Source organism: Rutidosis leptorrhynchoides, chromosome 11 (assembly GCF_046630445.1).
Source record: "Rutidosis leptorrhynchoides isolate AG116_Rl617_1_P2 chromosome 11, CSIRO_AGI_Rlap_v1, whole genome shotgun sequence".
Lineage (NCBI taxonomy): Eukaryota > Viridiplantae > Streptophyta > Magnoliopsida > Asterales > Asteraceae > Rutidosis > Rutidosis leptorrhynchoides.
Genome location: NC_092343.1, coordinates 228283017 through 228304339, shown reverse-complemented (window position 1 = coordinate 228304339; position 21323 = coordinate 228283017).

The window sequence follows — 21323 nt, the reverse complement described above, 5'->3', positions numbered from 1 at the left end:
AAACATACTTTAAAGTGTCAACCAAAAGGTTGGTGAGTTCATTAGTTTATCATAATCATTCATTTTCATCATTTTAATAGACCACAAGAATTTCATTTCTAGTTCTCATAAATATACGTCCCATGCATAGAGACAAAAATTATTCATATGGTGAATACCTGGTAATCGACATTAACAAGATGCATATAAGAATATCCCCTATCATTCTAGGAAATCCTTCGGACATGATAAAACAACATCGAAGTACTAAAGCATCCGCAACCATGGATGGGGTTCGTTAGGCCGAATAGATCTATCTTTAGGATTCAAGTCAATTAGTAGATCGGTTTACTAATTCTTAGGTTACAAAGCAAAAGGAGCATATTCGGCTTCGATCATTCACCCATATAATGTAGTTTCAATTACTTGTGTCTATTTCGTAAAACATTTATAAAAATTGCGCATGTATTCTCAACCCAAAAATATAAAGGGTAAAAAGGCAAATGAAACTCACCTATTGTATTTCGTAGTAAAAATACATATAACGTCATTGAACAAGTGCAAGGTTAGCCTCGGATTCACGAACCTAAATTAAGTATATATATTTATATGTTGGTCAATATTTGTCTTAACAATTTAGGTCAAGTCATAGTGTACCACAATCCTAATGCTCGAGACTAATATGCAAACGTCAACAAAAGTCAATTTGACTCAATATGATTTCCAAAATTTATACATGATTATTATATAGTTTAAATATCGTCGTTTTAGATTTTTAAATATTTTTAAAAGATTTATTAGAGTAAATAATATAATTCATTTATTAATAAATAAAACTTTATATAAGAAAATATACTTTTATATATCTTAAGTAATAAAATTTATAAAGTTCATTTAATATCATAAAAATATTATGATAGGTTTTATTAAGGTAAATATATTATTTGTATTGCATATTGATTTGAATAAAATACATTGATAATAATAATAATAAGTAAAAGTTGTATTATATTGTCATAATAATAATTATTATTCTATTAATAAAAATATCAATATTTATATTTACTAAAAATGATATTATGATAAAATGATAATTCTAATTATAATAACATTAATATTTACAATACTTTTTAATATTACTTTAAAATGATAATAATAATTATCTTTTATAATAACAATGACATTTTTATTAAAATGATAATTTTTGTTAAAATGATTTAATATTATCAATACTTTTAATAATAATAGTAATGATAAAATAATAAGTACAATAATTTTATCTAAATTCATATCTTACAATATTTTAATTTCATTATGATACTCATATTCATTATTTCCTAATTGATTCATTTGATAGCTTTTAATTGCCTTTTATATCGCGTTCATTTTAATAATAATAATAGTAATCATAATAATTAAGTGTTACTAATATTAGTTTTAATTATAATAATACTAATAATAATAAATATTATGATAATATTAATACTAATAACTATTTTAATGATAATAATAATAATAATAATATTAATTATAACTTTTACGATAATAACGGTAGTAATAATAATAAAATAACAATTTTTAATGATAATACTTTCTATGGATAATGATAATAATATTAATCATAATAATAATAATAATAATAATAATAATAATAATAATAATAATAATAATAATAATAATAATAATAATAATAATAATAATAATAATAATAATAATATAAAAATTATAACGACGTTAATAATAATCATTTTTAATAATAATACAAAGATTCAATTGGCTATAACTTCTAATCTGTTCATCTAAACCATTCGATATCTAAATGAAAAGTTCTTAATTTTTCGCCAGCTTTCCAACGACATGCATATCTTATACCTTATCTCAACCTCATAGATAACTAATTCAAGATTCAACATAACCTATGTAAAGGCAATATCCAAAAGTACAAGCATGCATAATCCTATATTCTCAAGCACTAGTCAGGGATACACTATTAGTATGTAAAAATTAAATTATGAGTACTCACGTATCAATATTGAGATTCAATATTGCAGGAAAGGTACGTAGACGCAACGGAGATGATAAACACTAGATTGACCTCACGAGCATACCCATGAACCATACCCATCATCTCTATAGTTATAACCCATAATTTCCTTAGCCATATCCCACTCGAAAAACTTGTTTTAAAAACACAATTTAGATCACTCGAGCAGCACTCTGTCGTAGTATTTTATGTATAATACAATAATATTAATTCTAACACTAATACTACTAATACTAACATAAAGATTAATAATAATAATAATAATAATAATAATAATAATAATAATAATAATAATAATAATAATAATAATAATAATAATAATAATAATAATTATAATATGTATATTAGAGAGATTTGAGAGACAGAGGGATAGAATGGAAATGAATTCGAGACGGATCGTGCGAGCTTTATATTTGTGCCATCTATATTCACCCGATGTGATCGCATGGGGTTGAACTTGTTTAGTCATGCGGTCGCATGACGACCTTTGCCAGCCCACATTTGGTTAACTTTTTCTGCCGACACTTGTTTAAATTATATAATATATATATTAATATATATTTAATCTAGGTAATTATTTATATAATATATTATATTTACGAGCATGGTAAAAATGTAATTTTCGTTCCACTGACACGTACGTTGTCACTCGACTCATGTCCCGCTTTTGGTTTTTCGAACGCATATTAGTACGTTTAGATAACAAACGCTTTTCGTTACGCGACGTGTACCTTTTACAAAAATTAGACTTTAACGTCGGTGAATCATATTATAATAAATGTAACTTATATATTTGAGTTTTGTGGTCATTTGCTTCTATAAATCAGGGGCTCGCTGTTTATTAGAATACGTTTAATAATATCGAAACGTTTTAAATTACACATTAACGCGTTTGTAAAATATATATATATATATATATATATATATATATATATATATATATATATATATATATATATATATATATTCTTACTTCAAAATATAATTTTGTATATCTTATATATAATTGAAATATCTATCTAATTATATTTCAAAGTTCAAAACGTTTAAGTAATAGAAAATATCATGTCGTATCACGTTTTACATTTTTGAGACAATATATATATATATATATATATATATGTATATATATGTATCTATATATATGTATATATATATATGTATATATATGTATATATATATATATGTATATATATGTATATATATATATGTATATATATATATGTATATATATATATATATATATATATATATATATATATATATATATATATATATATATAATTTATAATACAAGCTTTAATTAGTTCCTTAAAACTTATGAACAATTTATCTTATAAAATGTTTCACTAATAAAGTTCTTTAAAAATTGTTTTTGTACGTTTGAAATAATATTAAATAAATATGATAACTTTATTTTCCAAAACTAAGTATTTTTAAGAATCATTTTACTAAAAAGTTATATTAGTAGAGGTTGTTATATCGTAAAACATTTTAGAGGAATAAAATTAAATATACTTTTCATAGGTTTCAAGTTCTTAACGTTTGTTGGTGCAACGTGGTATAAAGTCTAAATGTTAGATAAAGGTACGAAATCACCTTAATGTAAAATGTCGATACCCATTGTCTAAGTTATTTACATTCCACATTCTAACTTTAAAATGATAATCATAATAGTTATCTTATAAATATCACGAGGAAAATGTTGTAAGGTATGAATTGAGAATCAAATAAGAATCTTCACTAACTCTTGTCTAGTTCTCGTTAGTTGACACTTTGTTCTTATTTGTAAAATCACTTTACCATTTTCCGAATATGGTTAAAAAGGAAAGGTTTCCTAAATCAAAGTGGACCTCCTAATAGGGACTCGTAGCCATAATTCAATGTATCTGATAATTCAATCATTTGATATTATCTTTTAATTCCGTCGATAATTATTTTAAATATATTTTAAAACAAATACGTTCATGTAAAGTATTATACGTCTAATACTTTGTTAAAGTTTTCAAGTTATAATATATACACATATACATATATAATCATATCCATTCATATAATGGTTCGTGAATCATCGAAACTTGGTCGAGGTTAATTGAATGCATGAACACAGTTTAAAATTCTTAACAAACATTGCTTATCATGTCGGAATAATGTAAAGATTAAAGTTTAAATTTGGTCAAAAATTTTCGGGTTGTCACATTGATAGTTACTAATCAAGTTAAAAACGAACTTATGTGATTTTAAAATAAACGGTGATCTGAAAATGTGTTATATAAATTTTAGACTTATTAAAAATATAATTAAAATCTATTTTCATAAAATTTTAACAATTCGAATATTCTAGCTGGGTTTAACACTAATAGGATTGTTCGAATCTCCAAAATTTAACAGGTTAGTGAGTTTGTGAGTTGAACGAGTTATTATAGTTAAATCCTACCACTTATGTCATTTTCATAATTTAACTTGTTGTTTGTGCACGGTACTATGAAATACAATGCATTAAGATGAAAACTATTTATATGAGAGGCTAAAGTATTAATGTGGGTGCCACCAGGCTCACCACCAAACAATTGAATCGAGTCATAATAAAACCAATCACCATCTCTTTTAATTCTAACACTCCTACTAATTGAATACTTTTGATAATTGAGATATTGATTGAATGATTAATGTAGTGTGCTTTCTGTTATCAATTACTTTAACCACTAGTATATAATATATATATATAACACATATATGCAAATAATCACCAAACTATCATCCCTTCTCTCCTCTCCCTCTTCTACTTTTGTTTATCAAACCAACATGTGATTTGTTCAACAATTTCACACCCGGACCCCATCATGCTATGATTGCTACAATTGACGAGTAAGACCACTCTTTCCTTCAAGTCATGAATCCACTCAGGAACACACGAACCTTCATGGTAGACTACTAAGGTTGGCCGTTTCTTTCTTCTGTTTTCTGGCTAAACAAATCACCTTGAAATTTCTATTAGTTCCTGTAAGTTTGACCACCAAAACTGAAACCCAAGGTTGTTACTTATGCTGTGAGTGTTTTTCAGCTCCAACAGATCATCTACAAATACACCAAAAACATAGAACAACACATCTGTAATTTACTACTTCAAGCTTATTGCATCATATCCAACTAAATTCAAAACTAACCTGAAAGACCATCACAAGATGCTACAAACTATGACTGTCACCTTGTTTCTATCATGACCCACAACACCCCCAAAGACACCACCATAGTTACAACTTGTTTACGATAACTGCTGTCATGTTCCTGTTAGTTTATAGCTACTGCTATGCTGCTGTTTAGTTGTATTTAACAGCAGATCCTACTACTGCTCATTTGTCTTACATCAGACCTGCTGCACGACTACTTGTTAGTTTTGAAACCATTGTGATAAACTACTGCTACTATGAACAGCCACAAAACTGCCATTACCCATTGCCAACCCACTTTCTAAATTGTTTTCTGTTTCGAGAATCAATACAAACACCACTACCACAAACTACCATCTTATATTATCATCAAACCAACACACATATACGATTACATACACATATCATAAATTGAAAACACTACTTACCTACTTGTTCAATCAAACAATTATTAAACATGCAAGCTTCTTAATCGTATACTTCCTACTGCAACTTTCTCTCTGTTTCGAACCCCATCATTGAACTAATTACTGTTACGAGTGTTGCTGCTGTATTTTCTTTCTGTTTCAGGCCACCATTTAATCTCCTTCAGCTCGAATCAAACCACCTTGAGAAGGTATATACCATAATAATCATCTTCAAATAGAAAAAGAGTAATTTAATTTATAAAAACAAATTAACCTTTACAATTTGTGGCAACTAATTTAACAATCAAAATAATATACTTAATTCTCATTTAAACAATAATAATTCTTGTGAGTCTGGTGGAGAAAGATCGAGAACTGAGAATGATACAGAGGACCACAATAATTTAAAGAACATCTCTGATTGCTACTATTGTTCTACCAAAAAAAATGTGTACATAAATTATAAAGGGATTTAAAGAAATTAAGAAAACATCATTTAATCGATTACCTAATTGATCAATTTATGAACCGATTACATAATCAATTGATGATGGATGAACGATGATAATGAAGATTTATGATGAATCTGAACGATAATGATAATGAATCAATGCCCTTTTTAAACATTTATGATCTTTGATTGATTGAACTGTTGAAGAATCGAAAAAAACTAAATTGTGATACGTTTTCTCTGCATTTTGTTTGTTACTTCTATTTTCTTGATCTAATTTGGAGCAGACACATAAAAACGCGTAATAGTTTTTATTAGGTATTATTATTATATTATATTATATTATATTAATATTAATATTAATATTATTAGTATTATTATTATTATTATTATTATTATTATTATTATTATTATTGTTATTATTATTATTATTATTATTATTATTATTAGTATTATTATTATTAATATAAACATTACTAGTAGTATTATCATTAAAATTTGTATTATTATGATAGTTATTATTATTAATATTTTCATAAAAAGATTTCAAAATACATTAAAAATTATTATATTTAATACGTTAATATTATTTAAATTTGTATATAATATTATTAATAACATGTATATAATTATTTATATAATAACTAAATATATTCATATAAGATAAATTGTAATATATATTATAGAACATTGACATAATATTAATTAGACATTTTTATAAAATTTTATATATATGGACATAAATTAAAATATTATATAACGTATATAAACATTAAAATATAATACAGTATTGATAATATAAACATAAATATATTATAATAAATTATAAATAAATTCTCAAAATATTTTAATAAAGAATTTCTATCTTAGTATTAATAATTGAATATTATGATAACTTAACATCATAGTATATAAAAATAAGTATATTCAATATATATATATATATATATATATATATATATATATATATATATATATATATATATATAACATATAAAAATTAAGGATGTAATAGATAAATAAAGTATATATTGGAATTTAACATAAAACTTTTTTAAATATTATATAATTAATATTTGATTTATTACTATTATACGTTTGTGATATTATCTGATATATAATACTGATATAGGTTCGTGAATGCAAGGCCAACCCTGCACTATTCAGTTCAGTCGAATGAATATTTTTACTACAAAATATTGTATCGTGAGTTTTATTTGCTCCCTTTTTAAATGCTTTTGCAATATATATTTTGGGACTGAGATTACAAGCGCTGCTTTTATAACTTTTTTAAGAAACAGACACAAGTACTTGAAACTACATTCTATGGTTGAATTATTATACCGGATATCCCCCTTTTTAGCTTGGTAGCCTAAGAATTTAGGAACAGACCCCTAAATTGACGCGAATCCTGAAGATAGATCTATAGACTTTGACACGTCCCATCCAGGTTATAGATGCTTTAGTACTTCAATTTTATATACAGATGAGTATACCTGTATATCTGTGGATATTCTAGATGCATTTGTTAATGTCGGTTACTAGGTGTTCACCATATGAATGAATTTTAACTCGCAGGTTATGCGTACTATTTTGTACTCGGGTTACGTGTATAATTAAATATCTGAAATCTTGTGGTCTATTAAAATATTAAAATGATTGTAATGATAAACCTATGAACTCACCAACCTTTTGGTTGACACTTTTAAGCATGTTTATTCTCAGGTATGAAAGAAATCTTTCGATGTGCATTTGCTCATATTAGAGATATTACTTGTAGTCATTCATGACATATTTCAAAAGACGTTGCATTCGAGTCGTTGAGTTCAACAGGATTATTATTAAGTCGATTATAGATTGGATATATTCTGAAATGGTATGCATGCCTGTCAACTTTCGATGTGATAAAAGTTTTTCTTTTAAAAATGAATGCAATGTTTGTAAAATGTATCATATAGAGGTCAGAACCTCGCGATGTAATCAACTATTGTGAATCATTTATAATCAATATGAACGGGTCATTTCACCCACTAAGTTCTTGTCAACATGTTTAATTCACAAGGCTAAACACTAATTCATTGAACCGTGATAATTGTTTTAATCCATTATGGGTCGGTTGCAAATAAACAAAACCACAACAGGATTTTTCATTAAAAATGTTATTGGGCTATTAAATTGAAATGGACATGAACAGTGGGCCGCTATGCTTTTTCTATTGAACCGAGATGACCCAACTTTCTGTGGGCCGAATAGTTCATCATGATGATATAATAGGCTCGATCATGATGTTAGATGATTATTTGATAATGATACATAAAATGATAAACGAGATAAATGATGATGTTAAATGAAATCACGATGATGATATATGGTTGGCATGGTGTTCATGAGATTGATGATTGTGGTGATGTTAGTGAAGAAGATGAGAAAAAAATAGTTCATATATGTTAAATCTATTTATAAACGCGGATTAAGTCAAGAAATTAAGAAGCAGATGAATGGTTAGGGATGTTATCGGGTTAGCGGGAGGTCGCGGGTTCAAACTCGGGCTTGGGCATTTTTTTTAATGGCTACTTCTTTGAGGTAGTTTACTTATTACTCATTATTATTATTGTTATTATTATTATTATTATTATTATTATTATTATTATTATTATTATTATTATTATTATTATTATTATTATTATTATTATTATTATTATTATTATTATTATTATTATTATTATTATTATTATTATTATTTTTATTATTGTTATGAGGTTATTACAAATATTAAAAATATAATTATTAGTATCGTTCATACAATTAATATTATTATCATTATTGTTAGTATTAGTAATATCATTATTATTATTATTATTATTATTATTATTATTATTATTATTATTATTATTATTACTACTACTATTAATATTATTAAAATGATTAATAAGATTTTTGTTATTATTAATATTAACATTAATATTAGTATTAATATTATTATTAATATTATGATTGTTATCATATTATTATTAATAACATTATTATTATCATTATTATTAAAAATTATCATTTTCAATTTTGTTATTAGTATTATCATTATTAATAAAGTTATTACTATTATTATTATTAATAAATTAATATTATCAAAATTATCATTCTAACAAATAAATATTTTGTACATTAAATATACATATTACATATACTAGAATTATATTAATATTTCATATAACTATATATAAAAAATAATAACATTATTTATATAAATACTTATATATAGCAAACTAATGATATTTTATATTTATATTAATATAACTAAATGTATAGATATTAATCATTTTAAATATATATACAAAATAAATATATATAACATATAATTGAAGATATATTATAAGTATACGTTTTTAAATGAAATTTAGTATAAATTCTATATAACTACAAATATATAAATAATATATATTAATAAATGAAATTATGTAATTTCCATTATATTTGTTAATAAATATACAATTGATATAGGTTCGTGAATTCGAGGCCAACCCTGCATTGTTCAGTACCGTCGTATGCATATTTTTACTACAAAATATCATATCGTGAGTTCATTTGATTCCCTTTTACTCTTTATATTTTTGGGACTGAGAATACATGCGCTGTTTTATAACTGCTTTACAACTATTTTATTTAAATGCTTTTGCAATCTATATTTTTGGACTGAGAATACATGAGATGCTTTTATTAATGTTTGACGAAATAGACACGAGTACTTAAAAACATTCTACGACAGAATTATTATACTGGATATCACCCCCTTATAGCTTGGTAACCTAAGAATTAGGGAACTAGCCCCTAATTGACGCGAATCCTAAAGATAGATCTATGGGCACTAACGACCCCTATCCTGAGAGTTTGGATGCTTTAGTACATCGATTTTTGTACAGACGTGTTAATCCTGTACGTATACAGATGTGTTAATCCTGTATCTTTGGGGATATCTGTAACGACCCGGAAATTTTCGACCAAATTTAAACTCTAATCTCTATATGGTTCCGACACGATAAGCAAAAACCCTAAAGTTGACCCGCACTTTTTCGATCGTTCTATACTCATAAGATTAATATTTACATAAATTATACCTTACCAACATGATAAGCAATCCAAATTGTTGAGACTTATGTTTTCGAAAAGAGTTTTACACAACGTTTGACTGTCTAGTTTGACCGATGATATCACGAACTATACAATATATGATAATTATACGTTTGTGTATATATATGTATATATACATATTTAACATGATCTAAGAATGTTTTAATATCTCATTTTGTATTAATAACAATAAGTTATAAGTATATTTTGAAACTACTAACTTAAGTTTTCAAAACGATAACCATACGTAACGTTATTTGACTTAAATACTTATGACCTATAATGTTTATACATATATCGTATAAGTAATGTATTTAATCACTTTTAAAGACTTAAATACATAAAACAATATAATTATATTTACAAAAGATAGCTATATTTGAATCCTCGTTCCGTTTTCTCAAAGATTTCTATACGTATACCTAGGGTATATGTACCCGTATCATACGCAGCTTCTAGATGTATTTACTATTGGTATATACCAATAAAAATCTGCTCCTTAGCAGCCTTAAATGATTAAGAAACATGTGGAACCAACCATTTGTCAAGTAGCATGAATTATTTAGCAAGAAAACAAAGTTAGGTATTTTTTTTTTCCTTTATAACCTAAAAAAGTTTTTATGCATGCACACCATTTCTTCACCCCATTTTCTCATACTTACACTTCCATTTCTCTCTCAAAATACTCTTAACTTCATACTTGATCATCTCCAAGCATTTTCCCCATCATTTAGCTTCAAAAACCTTACTTAAACACCATAAGAAAACCATACAAAAACACTTCAAGAAATCCTTCCAAGAACACAAACTTACTTCCAATCTTTCATCCAATTCCATCACCCTTTTGGTTCTAGCTTTTTACTCCTCTTTTACAGCAACCTTGTCCAAGGAACTTGAGGTAGTATCTATGTTCATAACCTTATTCGATTCATATATATATATATAGCTATCATATTTTGTGGTATACAATTTTAACAACAAGAACATAGTTTGAAAGTTTTCAAACTTGTTTGCAAACTAAATAGATCCTTCTAACTTAACTTTTAAAATACTTTAAGACCTGTAATATAACTTAAATATATGCTAACTTAACAAGGTATAACTTGGTTTTTCAAAGAATATCTTAAAAACTGTTTTTACGACGTCGGAGTGCAACCGGGGACTGTTTTGGGTTGGATAATTAAAAACCATTTTAAACTTTGAATTGGAGGTTTATTTTCTGGAAAAATAATTTTTACTATGAATATGATAACACATAAAAATTTCATGATTTAATTCAAAGTATAAGTATTTTTAGAAAAATGGTCATTAAGTGTTATTTTTTTGTAACAAAAATGTTTAACTTCATAAGTTTCACTAAAGTTTCATCTATGCCGTGTGATTTTGAATACAAAACAAGGTATTTTCAGTTAATAGTCTTAAAGAGGGACTCGATCCAAGGAGATGGCAAGTTGAATCAACGAAAACGGATTTGTAACGAAGAAACTATGACTGAAACAAAATTGGTTATCCTAGACTTGTTTAACTTCGGGATTAATTGGGAAAAATTAAATAAATCACATATTTCTAAGATAACATGATATTTTATATATATGTACTTATAATTCAATTTTATATGGTTCAGGATCACCCGTAAACAACACGAGAAGATTAATCATAAGATCCCATGTTTGTACGCAACACGTCATTTGACAACACCGGTACCGTGGGTCAAGATTAATCTCGACCAATACATATACGATGGGGTTTTATTTATTTCGTTGGGGGTTTTATTTATTTCATTGCGGGTATATTAAACATCTAAAAATGAACCATTAAAATTGAATTACTAACAACGAGCTGCTAACTACGGACTAAGAAATTATTCAAAGTATTAAAAGTATAACAAGTATATATATGTGACGTTTGTTTAAAAAGAAAAGGTATTGATATATTATATATGGATAGGTTCGTGATATCAACCGGAGACCAAGTCAAATTATATATATCTTCAAGACGAAAGTGAGTATATAGTCCCACTTTTAAACTCTAAATATTTCGGGATGAGAATACATGTATTTTATGTTTTACGTTATGGACACAAGTAACTGAAAAATATATTCTACGTTGAGTTGTACCACTGGCATACTTCCCTGTAGCTTGGTAACTAATATTTACAGCGGTATTGTAAACGCGAATCCTGTTGATAGATCTATCGGGCCTGACAACCCCAACCGGACTGGACGACCAGTATTCAACGGTTGCACAGTACTTCGTTTCGTGACTACACTTGGTACAGTGTAGTAAGATTTCATATTAAAGGGAATATGCGACGTGATTAATTGTTAAGTATGGTTACCAAGTGCTCAACCACTTAGAATATTTTTATTAAAATGTTTATATATGAAATCTTGTGGTCTATATTTATATCGCTGTCGACATTAAACCTATATCTCACCAACTTTATGTTGACATTTTAAAGCATGTTATTCTCAGGTATGAATTAAGTCTTCCGCTGTGCATTATCTCGTACTAAGGATACTACTTGAGGCCATTAAGGACTTATATCATAAGGCGTTGCATTCGAGTCATTGAAGTTCATAGAGACTATTATTAAGTAAATGGCGGTTTAGGTCATTTGAATATTATGAAATGTCAGGCGAATATGTCAGTTATGGATGTAACTATAGATTGCCTTTTAAGAATAAATGCAACGTTTGTAAGATGTATCATATAGAGGGCAAGTACCTCGCAATGTTATCAACTATTGTAATTCGTTTGTAATCAATATGGACAACGTCCGGATGATTAGGTTCGGATCCTTTCAGTTGGTATCAGAGCGTTGGTCTTAGCGAACCAGGCCTTGCATTAGTGTGTCTAACTAGTAGTTGTTAGGATACATTAAGTGAGTCTGGACTTTGACCGTGTCTGCCTGTCAAAAGTTTTGCTTATCAATCCTAGTCGGAAATCATCTGCTTATCATCCTTAGGGAACTGCCTGCTTATCATTCTTAAGTATAGACACGTCTTACTGCATTTAGTGCATCGATAATGTATAGACAAAATTCATATCCTAGCGTATCTGTTACTATAGACATTGCCTGACGTATTTCAAAGATTCTCCGTAATTCATGGGATTTTGATATTATATATACATATGTAAATTATGTATTGAAGAGTACCAAACCAAACTCCTATAATCTATTCCAAACCAAAAATTCATTTCTCCGACCATACAAGATGGATTCTTCATCCAGCTCAAATTCCTCCGACTTCGATAGCTTCGCCGATATGGATTTCCATTCGAGCTCCAAGAACAGCGTTACCGGAATGGATCAACCAATTTCCCATCATCTATTCTGGATGAATTGGGGATGGGTTCGTAATATACTAAATTTATGGAGGCAAGAAAAAGGTGATCCATTCCATCCACCAAATTGTCCTCTTAACGATGAACCTGAAGCACTTACCGGCGAACCTATTCGAAACACCATTTTCTCGCTCATTTCTAGAGTATCTCGTCATGATTACATACTATCCCATATTTCAAATCTTGTTCATTCGCTCGTTCCAACCGTCAATCATCCCGGTATAATAGAAGAAGTCAACGAACTCCGTGCTCGGGTAGTGGTTTTGGAGAATATGGTGCGAAGGTTACAAACACCAACAGCAGCACCAGCAGCATAATCCGTACTACCATCGTCAACGCCGACAGTACCTTTATCACCCCAAACACAACCGCGCCTTAAATCTCAACATCACAATCTGTATCTCGAATATCAACATCACACGACTCAATATCTGTACTTCGAGTATGATCTTCGTTCTATATATCGTTCTACATCGATTATCTTCGCTTTACGTATCGTATGACGATTATGTAATTTCTAAAGTCTTAGAGATTATGTAATCTAGAATTAACGATAAATCAAATGAGTTTAATATCTTATTGACTCATTAAATCTATGATTATCTCTGAAGAAAATATATATGCAAGTATATTTTCATAAAGATAGTAATTAAAAATTCCTTCGTACAAACTATTAATGATGAAAATATTTTAACGGGTGGGTAGTACCCGAGGAATATTTAGAATTCACATTAATAAGTTATATTGTACATTCTTGAATCTGATTCAACGGTTATCTATTATCTTACTTACAACCACCGATATTCGTATCCGCTCACCCCAGAATAACCATTTTCAATCAAATTTCATATTCGGATTTTGACCTACCAGAATCCAACAAGTGGCATAAAGAAGAAAACATTGGACAAAATAAAAAAAAATTGTTAGAAACACACGATTTAACTAATTAAAAATCTATTAAGGATTCCACGCTAACTGTTCCGGCTAACTCTGGACAATTAAAATGAATTAAAATGTTGATTGTAACATATGAAGCTAAACAATTCTTCAAGCTTGCCACTTGATTTTATCTTAAACCTCATTCGTAACTTGACGATTACAATTCGCATTCAAATCCTTTCATGATTCCTGAAAACACCTCGACCGAGAAGTTGAACCCGCCGCACCTCGCCTACGGAATGAAGATTTATACATACAGTTATACACCTGAAGAACTCTCGAACCCAAATTCATAATTTAACACATAACGTATTGAATCCTTTGCCATTTATTAGCAAGAACAACCCTACAATTCCTTTTCAAGAAGCTAATTTTGTCACAGCTCCACTTCGACTTTTCAGTGAGATTATTTCTATTATAATCATGATATTTATACCTTATCCTTTCGCCGTCATTACCGAAAAACCTTTTATATCCCTTAACAACATCAACAGGTGCACCAGCAGATCGTTATCCTTTTGGCGAAATCAACAATCATTATTTTGAAAATCTCGCAGAACTTCTTCCATCATATCTATAATGTCTATCCCTAAGAATTTCATAATCTGAATGTGAAGTTTCTGAAAAACACCCGGGACTATGAAATAGTTCTTGAAATGCTAACGAAGCAGCAAAAACTGTAAACGACTTTAACGGTCAAAAGTTTGATGACAAAGAATAGTAAGGTGGTAAAGCTGAAAAAAAAAAAGTTTGGAACTAGAAAACGGATGAAGCAAAGTATGAAAGAGGCTGTGGATAAATCACAGGGACTGAACCTGCTCTCAAAGAATACAAACGATTCCGTACCTCCTGAAACCGTCAGTAAGAACCCTACTCTTTATTCAAAACCTTGCACGGATGATATTTTTCATCATCATCTTATCTTAGATATTATAAGATATCTTCATATCATTCGTTATACATATTTTTCATATTTCTGGAGATATTTTTACAACTATTCCTATCTGCGATCATTTATCTCTCCGTAACATCTGCGTTACAATATAAAAGAAACTGTGTTAATTTCTAAATTCTGAAACCTCCGAGATTAAAATATAAATGATTTGAAGTAGTGTTGGGAACTGATGCATGAATTAGTATAATATAATGAAACTTGATCAACTTTATTATATTACAGTAAGTCATGTTAAGTTTCTAATGGAATGTGATGATTCACAGTACCGTCATCATGTGCCATGTTACACGGCTCTTACATTCTATCAAGTCTCCAAACATATTAGAACGTATCACCTTGATAGTTCTATTTTTCCGGAATATTCGAGTAATTTAACGAATCAAGATCGTGTCATTACAATTTCATTCTAAAACCAATAGCTAGGTTCATTCCAAATTTCCTACCTACGAATTTCGGACCATTGTTCGCTTGGCTCGAGGACGGGAAGAAGAAACGAAGGGACAAAACCTCAGAATAGAAATAGGAACATAAACCACAGCAAATAAGAGAGAGCATTAACTGTGGATGACAATGATTTTAAGGGACGGGAGTAGGAACATCGAAATATAAGGGAAGGTATAAAACCTAACAACAACCCCGAAACTACAAACCGTGCATATCAATACGTATTGCAACGTAAAGGCACGGGAGAATTAAAAACATTATAATTCCAAGGAAAGGATAAAAGAGAATAGATTCTTCTGGTGATAGATGAAAAAGAAGAATGAAAGATATGAAAGTTAGAAATATAACAAGGATTAGAATGGGATGGAGCATATTAGCGAATGTCTTAAAGTAGGAACTAAAGAGAAAGAATAGAAGATGTGGGAAGAAAGAAAGGGAAGGAGGTAAATTTATAGTGAAATATTCGACAAAGAAATCAAAACAGATTGCCGCGTTAAATCAAAGAAGATCCTGATCGCCGCAAAACTAAATCTTATTACATAAGATTTTCTTTAAAACCCTTAAATCCCGGAAATCGATCATAATCACGTCATCGGTTACAACAATTCTATATTTACTCATTTCACTCTTTTGTGATAGCTTCGCTCGTGCGTCTCACATAACCGAATCGTTTTATCTAAATCTTTCAATAATGATAAAATTTAATTATTACCTCATATTCGTCATGAAAACATTCCTATTGTTATTTATGACAACCTCTACCAAATTTCGAGGACAAAATTTCTTTAACGGGTGGGTACTGTAACGACCCGGAAATTTTCGACCAAATTTAAACTCTAATCTCTATATGGTTCCGACACGATAAGCAAAAACCCTAAAGTTGACCCGCACTTTTTCGATCGTTCTATACTCATAAGATTAATATTTACATAAATTAAACCTTACCAACATGATAAGCAATCCAAATTGTTGAGACTTATGTTTTCGAAAAGAGTTTTACACAACGTTTGACCGTCTAGTTTGACCGATGATATCACGAACTATACAATATATGATAATTATACGTTTGTGTATATATATGTATATACACATATTTAAAATGATCTAAGAATGTTTTAATATCTCATTTTGTATTAATAACAATAAGTTATAAGTATATTTTGAAACTACTAACTTAAGTTTTCAAAACGATAACCATACGTAACGTTATTTGACTTAAATACTTATGACCTATAATGTTTATACATATATCGTATAAGTAATGTATTTAATCACTTTTAAAGACTTAAATACATAAAACAATATAAGTATATTTACAAAAGATAGCTATATTTGAATCCTCGTTTCGTTTTCTCAAAGATTTCTATACGTATACCTAGGGTATATGTACCCGTATCATACGCAGCTTCTAGATGTATTTACTATTGGTATATACCAATAAAAATCTGCTCCTTAGCAGCCTTAAATGATTAAGAAACATGTGGAACCAACCATTTGTCAAGTAGCATGAATTATTTAGCAAGAAAACAAAGTTAGGTATTTTTTTTTCCTTTATAACCTAAAAACGTTTTTATGCATGCACACCATTTCTTCACCCCATTTTCTCATACTTACACTTCCATTTCTCTCTCAAAATACTCTTAACTTCATACTTGATCATCTCCAAGCATTTTCCCCATCATTTAGCTTCAAAAACCTTACTTAAACACCATAAGAAAACCATACAAAAACACTTCAAGAAATCCTTCCAAGAACACAAACTTACTTCCAATCTTTCATCCAATTCCATCACCCTTTTGGTTCTAGATTTTTACTCCTCTTTTACAGCAACCTTGTCCAAGGAACTTGAGGTAGTATCTATGTTCATAACCTTATTCGATTCATATATATATATAGCTATCATATTTTGTGGTATACAATTTTAACAACAAGAACATAGTTTGAAAGTTTTCAAACTTGTTTGCAAACTAAATAGATCCTTCTAACTTAACTTTTAAAATACTTCAAGACCTGTAATATAACTTAAATATATGCTAACTTAACAAGGTATAACTTGGTTTTTCAAAGAATATCTTAAAAACTGTTTTTACGACGTCGGAGTGCAACCGGGGACTGTTTTGGGTTGGATAATTAAAAACCATTTTAAACTTTGAATTGGAGGTTTATTTTCTGGAAAAATAATTTTTACTATGAATATGATAACACATAAAAATTTCATGATTTAATTCAAAGTATAAGTATTTTTAGAAAAATGGTCATTAAGTGTTATTTTTTTGTAACAAAAATGTTTAACTTCATAAGTTTCACTAAAGTTTCATCTATGCCGTGTGATTTTGAATACAAACCAAGGTATTTTCAGTTCATAGTCTTAAAGAGGGACTCGATCCAAGGAGATGGCAAGTTGAATCAACGAAAACGGATTTGTAACGAAGAAACTATGACTGAAACAAAATTGGTTATCCTAGACTTGTTTAACTTCGGGATTAATTGGGAAAAATTAAATAAATCACATATTTCTAAGATAACATGATATTTTATATATATGTACTTATAATTCAATTTTATATGGTTCAGGATCACCCGTAAACAACACGAGAAGATTAATCATAAGATCCCATGTTTGTACGCAACACGTCATTTGACAACACCGGTACCGTGGGTCAAGATTAATCTCGACCAATACATATACGATGGGGTTTTATTTATTTCGTTGGGGGTTTTATTTATTTCATTGCGGGTATATTAAACATCTAAAAATGAACCATTAAAATTGAATTACTAACAACGAGCTGCTAACTACGGACTAAGAAATTATTCAAAGTATTAAAATTATAACAAGTATATATATGTGACGTTTGTTTAAAAAGAAAAGGTATTGATATATTATATATGGATAGGTTCGTGATATCAACCAGAGACCAAGTCAAATTATATATATCTTCAAGACGAAAGTGAGTATATAGTCCCACTTTTAAACTCTAAATATTTCGGGATGAGAATACATGTATTTTATGTTTTACGTTATGGACACAAGTAACTGAAAAATATATTCTACGTTGAGTTGTACCACTGGCATACTTCCCTGTAGCTTGGTAACTAATATTTACAGCGGTATTGTAAACGCGAATCCTGTTGATAGATCTATCGGGCCTGATAACCCCAACCGGACTGGACGACCAGTATTCAACGGTTGCACAGTACTTCGTTTCGTGACTACACTTGGTACAGTGTAGTAAGATTTCATATTAAAGGGAATATGCGACGTGATTAATTGTTAAGTATGGTTACCAAGTGCTCAACCACTTAGAATATTTTTTTTTAAAATGTTTATATATGAAATCTTGTGGTCTATATTTATATCGCTGTCGACATTAAACCTATATCTCACCAACTTTATGTTGACATTTTAAAGCATGTTATTCTCAGGTATGAATTAAGTCTTCCGGTGTGCATTATCTCGTACTAAGGATACTACTTGAGGCCATTAAGGACTTATATCATAAGGCGTTGCATTCGAGTCATTGAAGTTCATAGAGACTATTATTAAGTAAATGGCGGTTTAGGTCATTTGAATATTATGAAATGTCAGGCGAATATGTCAATTATGGATGTAACTATAGATTGCCTTTTAAGAATAAATGCAACGTTTGTAAGATGTATCATATAGAGGGCAAGTACCTCGCAATGTTATCAACTATTGTAATTCGTTTGTAATCAATATGGACAACGTCCGGATGATTAGTTTCGGATCCTTTCAGTATCCTATATGCATTATTGTTAATTTCGGTTACCAGGTGTTTATTCGTATGAATGGATTTGTATATAGATGTGTTAATCCTGTATGATGATTATAAAATTTAAATCTTGTAGCCTATCAAAATTACTGAATTTTTATGGTTTTACAATAAACTTATGAACTCACCAACCTTTTGGTTGACAATTTTAAACATGTTTATTCTCAGGTATGAAAGAAATCTTCCGCTGTGCATTTGCTCATTTTAAAGATATTACTTGGAGTCGTTCATGGCATATTTAGGTCGGTACCTCATAATGGGACCAAATGTTGAAGTGTTCGTCCAGGTGGATTAGGACGGGGCTTCACAGTTGGTATCAGAGCAGTGGTCTTAGCGAACCAGGTCTTGCATTAGTGTGTCTAACTGATAGTCGTTAGGATGCATTAGCAATTCTGGACTTCGACCTTAGCTGCATATTATAAGTCTTGTTTATCATTCCTTGTGGAAAATTTCCTACTTATCATTCCTAAGTCTAGACACGTCTTACTGCCTTTATTGCATAGATAGTGTATAGACAGATTCATATCTTAGCATATCTGTTACTATAAACTTTGCCTGACAGCTTCCGAAAATTCCTCCGTAACTTATGGGATTTTGGTATTATATATACATATGTAAATTATGTATTGAAGAATACTAATCTAAGTCCTATAATCTATCTCCTATTGAAAATCATTTCCCTGATTATACAAGATGGATGCCGCAACCAGTCCAAGCTCCTCGTATTCCGACAGCTATTCCGATATGGATTTCCTCTCGAACTCTGAAAGCAGTGTGACTGGAATGGATCAACCAATTAGCCATCGTCAATTCTGGATGAATTGGGGATTAGTTCATAGTTGACTTAATCAATGGAGACGAGAAGAAGGCGATCCTTTCCACCCACCAACTTGCACTCTTGGCGAAGAACCTGAAATACTTACCGGCGAACCAGTCCGAAACACCATTTTCACTCTCATTTCCAGAATAGATCGCAACGATTACATAATATCTACAATTCTAAACCTTATTCATCCACTCGTTTCAACTGCCAGTCATCCCGGAGTAATAGAAGAAGTCAACGAGCTTCGCGTTCGAGTAGTAACTTTGGAGAATATGGTACAAGCGCCAGCACCAGCACCTACAGTACCAGTACCACCGACAACATAAGCCTCAACATCACACGCCTCAACATCACAATCTATACCTAGAGCATAATCTTCGTTCTACATCTGGTTCTACATCGATTACCTTCATTTTACATATCGTTCAACATCAAAGATTCTTTTGTACAAACTGTTAATGGTGAAAATATTTTAACTGGTAGGTAATACCCGAGAAATATTTAGGTTTCACATTAATAAGTTACACTGTACATTCTTCGATTCAGATTCAGCAGTCATTAACAATACTGCACAAATCCACACATATACGTATCCGTTCACCAAAGAACAACTATTTTCATTCAAATTTAATTTCATATTCGGATTTTGACCGATCAGAATCCAAGTCAAGATTTGACAAGTGGCATAATGAAGAAAATAATGGATAAAATAAAATTGATTAGAAACAAATTAATTAACTATGTAAAATTGTAAATCTATACTAACCAAATCCTAGCTAACTGTTCCTATACCCGTTATGACTATTTCCTTATTACATTTTATTTATTGTCATTTTAATTATCA